At 35.5% G+C, this 9,229-nt stretch overlaps 1 pseudogene; it reads left to right on the forward strand.

The window, feature by feature from the left end:
* Positions 1–7,637: 7,637 nt before the first annotated feature.
* Positions 7,638–8,771, forward strand: LOC109675811 (actin-related protein T1-like; annotated as a pseudogene).
* Positions 8,772–9,229: the final 458 nt, after the last annotated feature.

The raw sequence follows: 9,229 nt of genomic DNA on the forward strand, positions 1-9,229 counted from the left end.
TCAGAAAAACTAGTAGTAAAAAGATAGTTCATTCAAATTTTAGTGAGTTATTCTTTGTGCCATATAATAAAAATTAAAGAGGAGAACAAAAACAACTTTTGATTTGAAGAAAGTTAATAGTATTTCATTAACAAACTGTAAATAGTAACAGCATAAGTTGGATGGGAAGCTGCTTTCACAGGCCATAAATGCCTAATGTTTATTAGCAATAAAAGTCAAAGGAGCATTTAGTAAAGCAGTTTACCAAACAAACATTAAATACTTTAATGCATTAACTTCAGTGGACAGAATCAAGCTATTTAATTAGCAATGAGTAATCTGTTAAGCTTTGATTCACCACAAATGATCTGCAGATTAATTCAGTATGATAGTCTTTGAAAGCAAGTAATGAGGACAAAACCTACTTTGGGGGTGACAGGATGGTACTCATAAAAAGAAGAAATAAGAATGAAGGACAATTTTGGGGTAATTGAGTCTCATACAATACTAAAAGTAGAGAAACATTTCTATTACGCTTCATGGTATAATAGAAAGAAAAAGACTCTCTCCTTTGAAGCTGTATTATTTAGGGACAGTTCTTTTTTTCAGTTTCTACATCTGCAAATGGGGTCCCCATCCACTGGGTGGCTCTGAAAATGAAGATTGATAGCATGTGCATTTTTCTGGGACATAATGACTATTCACAAGTAATTTTACTTTACCTTATTTGATTCTTTTTTGTCATTTATTGCTTTCCAACATACTTGCTCTTGTTACTTCTAATACTACCAGTGCCATTTAATGAGAACATATGGGTTAAGCTATAAAATTCTTTTGGGGTTATGTGAAAATAAAATAACAGTTCACCTTTAGTGATAAGACTTTTATTGCAAGGGTGCTGTAGACATGGCCCAATTTGCTACTTGTCACCACAGTTCTCATAATTTCTAACATTTGAATATATACTGGTCTGGTCTATGCAAAAAGGAAAAAGGAAAAAAATCATTCATTGTTGCTTAGAACAACAAACTGAACTGAATATTATGATTATTTGTATAGCCTCTTTCCCCTGGGATATTTTGATTGAGTTATGCCAAACCACATCAAAAGTGATTGGCTTCCCTTGTGCCCAACTAATGTCTGGGCTTGTATACTGTTACCTACACCAATCAGTTGTGACTAGGGTTTGAATTTTTCACTTTTCTTACATGGTACATCATAGAATGCAGAGTAGCTATTTCAGGAAAATCCTTTTGGGGCTACATTCCTTAAAATAGAATAATGTACTTAATAGATGATGGAAAAGTATTTTCAAAATATTTATTATTATGACAGAGCACATTCTGCATAAAACACCAACAGATTTATATACCTTAGCTCTATTTCAACAACTTTATGAGAGAGTTAACTTATTATCATAAGAAAAACAAGGCTCTTAAGATATTTAGCAAGCAGTTCAAAACCAAATATGTAGTCAATGACACTGGTAGAATTTAAAACTATGCTTGGCCATTATTCACTCTATACCTTGATGTTTACAATCCAGCAAGAGTCCTGACATTAATTAAGTGAATTTATGTAACTCACTCTCCCATTTCTAGTTCTTTATCTTTTAATGTGAAAATAAAAGGTTGACTTGTGTCAGTGATTCTTTTTTTAAATACATTGCACAAAATGCCCCATTTGATTTAAAATGTTGCATGAAAATATTTATACAATAAACTAGAAAACATAGCAGAACTACTCATCAGGAAGAAAGCCACTGAGTTTCGGGTAATGTTTTTCTTTTCTTTTTTTTTTTTTCTTGCATTTCCTTCCTCCAGTTTCATGTTTCTAAATTCTACTCATTCCTCAAGACCATGCTTAAATACCATTTCTCTGATTTAGTCTTTCCTGATATGCTGGGCTATATTTAATCAGTAGTCATCTGAAAGTTTATAACAACTTCTAGGTTATTATGAACGTCATTTTCTACCCTATAGTTATTTGTGAAAATGTCTTAACTTCAGTGGTAGAATAGACATTTCTGGACAGCAAGAAGTCTTTCATATTCATCCATGTATATACCACTCCAACACAGTGTTTGACATAGTAGAGTCTAGGATAAAATCCAAGCTACATTTTATATGCCAACTTTAATTAATGGGTAATTGTGCTGTTGTGAAAAAGATAATGCTCTACAAGGGTTCATAAGGAATACTAAAAATGTAAACTTCCAGGTAGGAGTCACATTATTAATTTTAGAACTCATCCTAAAGTGCTTTTACTAAAAAAGGAAATTTGCCAGTTCATATAAATGATATTATGGTCTGAGGATATATCTAATTTTAGGAACTGAAATATTAGAGTTCTCTACAAGATTCTTTGTAAATACCTTGGATTTGTCCTACCATGTATGTCAGCCTTATTTTCAGTCAAGTTTACATTGTCAGAAATGGCTGTAAGAGTGCCAGAAGTCACCTCTATAAACCAAAGCTCCTATCAGGTTGATGGACCTCTAATGATACCTCCTTGTGTATTAATTCCACATTGGTGTACATATAAGTCCTTGAATCATATGCTGTAGCCAAGGCATGGATAAGTTGATTATTGTTTTAAATAAATTAGGTACCAATCTCTATAAGCTATGTGGAAGAAAAACATTACTTTTGGAAATGGGGAGCTACAGACCAAGATGTGAATGGGTTGTGGTTATCAAGGAAAGAAAAAAGTGTTGCAAACTCTCAGCCTAATGTTCTGAAAAACAACCCTCAAAAAATTTCTCAAATGAAGCAGAAGTAAAATTAGAGATTGATGAAAATGTGGTGTCTCATTTGTATTACCTTCATTTATAATTAATTTTATATTTATAATACAGTTGGAAATTCTTCAAAGTGTCCTTACTATCTATCATCCTATTATTTATAACTTTTGAAGGACAAAAATCAATTATTTTGTAGAATGCACCAAAATCTGAGGGTTTTTTCAAAATTTCCCATTGATTGGAAAAGGGTTATATATTTTTGATAAGATTACTAAATCAGTGCTATTGTGACTCAGTGTATCATGTCAAGGAGTTCATGATGCCAATATCTTATTATTGGTGATGATGAACTCATTTACTCAATTATGTTAGCACAAAGTTTCTATCTTTCCTGTTGTACTTGATAAATATTTTGGGGGAAATACATTGAGAATATATAAATCCTATTTACACTAAAACTTACACCCACTAAATTTGACATTCCTCAATGTCTCTTATCTACAGTTTATTATCATGGTGTTTGCCTAACTGTGATTCTCTGTTTTCCTTTTTTTCTTTACATCTATTAATTTGAAGTCTATTATGTGGAGGACTTATCTATTCATCTACATTTATTTATCTCTATTATTTAGTCACTTATATTAGTATGGATTCATAAATACTTACCAGGTTAAATACAATTACTTTGAACTTCCAAACATTCTAGCTTTGGTCTTAGTTCCTACTGGTTGAAACCTGTATTATTTTTGTTGTGGTGGTGGTATGTGCTTTCTTTTTTCCAATTCTCTTTATTAAAATTTTTATTTGAGGACAATTATAGGTTCACATGTGTTTGTAAGAAATAACTTAAGAGAGAGCTGGGTGTGGTAGAGCACATCTATAATCCTAGCTCTGAGGAAGCTGAGGCAGGTAAATCATGAGTTCTATGCCAGCCTGCTCTACATAGTTAGTTCAAGGCCAGCCTGGGCTATAGAGAGAGGACCTGTCTCAAAAAACTCCACAAATAAAATAGAAAATAATTAATAAACTAAGATAATTTAGTGAAAACTCCTGTACTCTCGACCCAGTTAAATTCAAAAGGGAACATATTGTAAAACTATTGAACAATATTAGAACAAGGATATTCACATATAATCCATTGATTTTATTCAGAGATCCCTTACTTTTCCTCATTTCTGTGATTGTGTATGTTGCGTATATTTAATTTCACATAGTTTTAAAATATGTACACGCTTGTGTATCAAGAGTCAGGATACAGACAGTTACATCATTGCAAATATCCCTAATATGGCCCTTTTATAACTTCTCTTCCCTAAACATCTTTTTAAATCTGCCATCCACTACTATGTTTCTGTTCTCTATAATTTCGTCATTTCAAGTACATTATACAAATGGAAAAAAAGATTTTGTAACCTTTTCTGATTGGCTTATTTTATCAATAAGAATTTCCTGGATAATTTACTGCATATATAAAGTTTGTCTTATTTTATTATTAGCCTATTAATCAGTTTCCTAATAAGCCCATATCAAAAAATTTGATCTGACTCATTTTTATATTCCATTTACCATTGTCCCATAATATCCATTCCCATGCATGTTCCCTGTATTTATGTTAGCATAAAAATAAAAGTTCAAGTAGTTCCTTTGTAGTCATATCTCCTGGTGGGTCATAGTGTATACTTTTACCTTTAGGGTCCTGCTAGGACTTGAGTCTAGTCCTTGGCTTAGAAACAAAGAACAATCATATGTGCTGTCCTGGGAAGAGTCAACATTCTCTTGCATAGCAGCTGCCATTATACTTTCTTCAGGCAATGCAGAATTAATTCTTTCAAAGTTATGTGGGAACTCTGCTTCCATTGAGAATCAAGAAGCCTCTTTCCACTGATGGTAGAGTGGCCTTTACTACTAGGAAAAAAACTCATTAGAATTTAGAGAATCAATGTCCTTACTTTCATCTTGTACATGTTCCCATTCTAACTTTTAGAATCCTTCCTAATCAACATTTTCACTTTAATGTTGAAAACCTATGAAACTGGGAACTTGTTACACTTTGAATCTGAAATGTTTCCAAAGGCTAATACGTTAAAGTCATGGTATTAGCTGTTGGTACTCTGGGATAGTGGTAGAAACATTAGGAGGTGGAGCTTAATTTGAGGAATCAGGTCCTTTTGGGCATACTCTTGAAAGAAATATGGGGACCCAGGCCACTTCTCTTTCTGTTTGCTTTCTGTCCACCATGAAGTGAATAGTTTTCCCATGCCACATGATTCCACCATCCTGTACTACCTCAAGGCAGTCCCAATTACAACCAGGACAAGTGATTATGGACTGAATCCTCTGAAACCATGAGTCAAAATAAACATTTCCTCTCTTTAAGTAGATTTTTTTCCGGTATTTTTTCACAGTGATAAAATCTGCAATATGTAGAGTTCAACTTATGTGGTAATCAAAGCCAGTCACAGGATTGCTTTTCAGCAATCAGCCTTATAGATAAAGGTCAAATTCAGGGCACACACAGAAGTTCTCAATTCAGTTGTATGGGACTTGAGCTAGGAATCTGAATCTCTTCATCATCCTTTTCTTTCTCTACCTAAATGACATTAGAAACATCCAGCCAATATTATTACATTATTTTAATAACAATGTTCAAATGCAATGGACATAGTCTTCTAGCTCCTTGATTCTTATAAGTAGTTGATTAAGAATATCCATTTCTGATATTTTGCATATTTCTATTGCTAGATCATGTGATGGGCTATCAATGCTATATATAAAATCATTAGAGTATTTAAAGGTACTCAGATTATAGTGCCAACTCCAGAAATGTCAAAATCCTTAAAATTCTTTTCCTTTAGAACCACTCTTACTACTAAATCTGCATTAGTCAGGGTTCCCCAGAGAAACAGAACCCAAGGGTGTATGTGTTTGTGTGTGTATGTGTGTGTGTTACAAATGAAGTGCTGTGTTTAAACAATCACAGGTCTTTTGTGGGACACCAGGGAAAGTGTCCCCCCATTGTCCTGGATGGAAATGGATACAGGGTCATCTGGAATTTGGTGAGATTTGTAAAGGCAGAAAATTTTATCTAAGCCATTTGCTTGGACAGTGCCTTTAGAAGCTAGAGTGGTGCTTTATTGTGTAACTTTATGAAATAGCCTGTTGAGTGTTCAAAGCAGCTGGAGTTGGCATTAAGGAAGTCTGGCTGCCTGGCTGATAGTCCTTTCAATCAACATAGCCAGGGCACCAGGAAAATATCTAAAAGTTGTCAATTAAGGTGTGAAATTGCCCTAGCCTTCCAACATCTCAGCATACTTAAAGGAAAAATAAGCATTAAGAGGATTGCTTGCATTAAACGCTTATAGTTAACATTAACAGCGCTCTAATAGTATTTTACAGTGCTCTAAAAATGGTTAACTCCTGCACTAGTGTCCCAGGGAGAGGGGTTCTTATCATCTCTTTTAGGTTTATGACACATAGAAATGATAGTGTAAGTCCACACAAAACTACATTGTTTCTAGAAGCATATTTCCTAATGAACAAAAGGTGGAAACACCAAAGGTCTATGGAGTGATGGATACACAGAATGTATTATAGCCAAACAATGATTGAATGTTGAAAGCAATATGTAGAGTGAAAAATGCTATCCACAAAAGGCTATTCTATTATTTCATTAATATTATGTGAAAATGCAGAAAAAGGTAAAATTTCATAAACAGAAAGTATGTTCCAGATGCATAGAACTAATAAGAATCATCTAATCAGGGGTGAAAACTAAAGGGTACTGTAATTTTCTTTTATGAAGGGAAAATATTCTAAAATTGACTTTTGTTATAAGTATATATCTGTGAATAGACTGAAATAGTGGGAATGGATAGTTTGAATGAATTGTGTATGAAGTGAAAGTTACCTCAATGAATTGTTAAAAACAAGACTAGACCTTTAAGGGGAAATCAAAGAAACTGTGTTCTGACTAGACTATGGATATTCCCCAATATACCCAATGCTATGTCTAATACTTATTTCCTCCTCTTAACAAAGGGAAGGATATTTTTATTATTTCAATTAAGTCAGCAAGCAAAAACGTCAGCTCTTTAGGACTAATCCAAAGCATGACAGCTTCATTTTGTTTTAAAACAAGGCCTCTGGTTTGGGTTCTCAGACAACTCAAAACTGCAGTGGGTGTGTAACACAGATGTAACCATAACTACTCCTTGTATCACCTATCTGTTTTAGATATCTGTTACCAAATTGAGATTGTTATGCCTCTGTGTTCCTGATAGACATGTTTCAATTTTCATTTCTCATAATTCTTTTCTCAGTGTGTGGTGTCATGGTTATGTTTAGTTCCTAATGTATTGAAAACTGCCTCATGATTTTATATACATTATATACACATAAATATGTATATACACAAAGTTTATGTGTAAAACAGGTATTACTTATTTTGTACACTTTTCAGTGGAACAGAGCAGCCTGTTGTCTGGGACAAGCCATTTTAGTTTTTTCTACAAGTTCTCTGCTTTGTGTTCTCATGCTACTTAAAGCTGTTGTAGGCATGGATTGCCTTCACCTGCTTCATGTCTCACCAAGTAGCAAGTATTGATGACTCAGAACCCTCCATTCTGAGGCTCACTGAGGACAACTGTTACCATGGCTACATTATTACATACCTGCTAACTATCTCTGAGAATTCTTCCATAGGCTCTGAGTTGTCAGAAAGGAGACACATTAATGATGGGATGAGGACAAGGGTGTTCTGGTAGATTGGGGACAGCCTGCTAGTTTCATCTGGATGAGAAGTAGACAACTTTTGAATCCTGTGGCTTTAAATCTAGCAGAGGTGCCACATCATTGGCCTACGAAGTGCCCCAAGTATTTTTTCTTTTTTTTTGTAAAGTGCAGATCAGGTATAGACATGTTTAATTCACATGTATTGGATGTTCCAGCTGTGATATTTGACAATGGTTCAGGTCTCTGCAAAGTAGGTCTGGCAGGGGAAATTGGACCCCGTTCTGTCATTGACTCTGTTGTGGGGCACTCTAAATGCAACATACCATCAGTAAGAGGTAATCAAAATTGGTACTATGTAGGAGAAGAAGCCCAGACCAAATATGATAGCTTATATTTGTACTATCCCATTCAGCGTGGGCTGATAACAAGGTGGGATGACATGGAAAAACTCTGGCATCATCTTTTTGAGTTAGAAGTAGGAGTCAAACCCAGTGAGCAGCCAGTGTTCATGACTGAGACTTCCTTGAACCCAAGAGACATTCGTGAGAACACTGCAGAAATCATGTTTGAAAAGTTCAGTGTGCCTGCACTATATCTGTCCAACCATGCAGTGGGAGCACTCTATGCCTATGGGTATGTCACAGGCCTGGTGGTGGACAGTGGGGATGGGGTCACCTGTACTGTCCCCATTTATGAAGGTTATTCCCTGCCACATGCCATCACCAAGCTCTATGTGGCAGGGAGGGACATCACCGAACACCTTATCCAGGTTCTCCTTGGCACAGGTTGTAACTTCCCATGCATATACAATAAGGCTGTGATGGATGACCTGAAAGAAAATCTGTGCTTTGTCAACTTGGAGCCAGACGAAGTGTCATGGAAGAGGACCCATGACAACCAGAGACAATACAAACTTCCAGATGGGAATGTCATCCACATTGGGGAGAATTTGTGCCAGGTTCCAGAGGTTATTTTTGAACCCGACTAGCTAGGAATAGATGATCCCGGACTATCCAAAATGGTCTGCAACAGCATCTTGAAGTGTGACACCTCCATACAGAAGAAGCTTTTTTCAGGGATTGTGTTGTGTGGAGGCAATACTCTCTTCCCTGGCCTGGATGAAAGACTCAAAAAGGAGCTGGAACCACTGACATCCATAGAAAACCCCATCAAGATCACAGCTTCTCCTGATAGATGTTTTTCTACATGGATTGGTGCATCAGTTATGGCCTGTTTGAGCTCTTTCAAGCAGATGTGGGTCACCTCTGCAGATTTCAAGGAGTTTGGGAAATTTGTAGTTGAGAGAAAATGCTTTTAAAGAGCACTGAACACAGAGCAAAGCTCAAAATGCTAGATGACAGGAACACTGAGGGAGGAAAACAGCTCTGTGGATATCAATAGAATTGTTCAATAAAAGTTGTTTTCCCATTTCAGACTTCCTTTAATTCTTTGTAGCTCCAGAATAATTTCTGATGTATGTTATGAAGCTTCAAGTGGTTCTAATCCACCCTTCCTGTCTTAGTTATCTCTTTAGTTTTTCCTGAGAAGATCTTGGGTTATGTGTTGCAATAACTGGTATCTGATCCCCATGCTTAGAAGCTTGATTCAATTAGGGTCCCAAGGTCTTTGCTTTAAATTCTTGTCTTTGGTGATTCTGATGGACTTTCTGTGAGGGAGACAGAATCACCAAGAAACACAGACAGAGAGCATGGAATGAAATAGAATGCTGTCCCCTTCTTAAGACTCAACAAATCATTTTATTTGGTTGGTCTTTAG

This window comes from Castor canadensis, chromosome X, assembly GCF_047511655.1.
Source record: "Castor canadensis chromosome X, mCasCan1.hap1v2, whole genome shotgun sequence".
Classification (NCBI taxonomy): domain Eukaryota; kingdom Metazoa; phylum Chordata; class Mammalia; order Rodentia; family Castoridae; genus Castor; species Castor canadensis.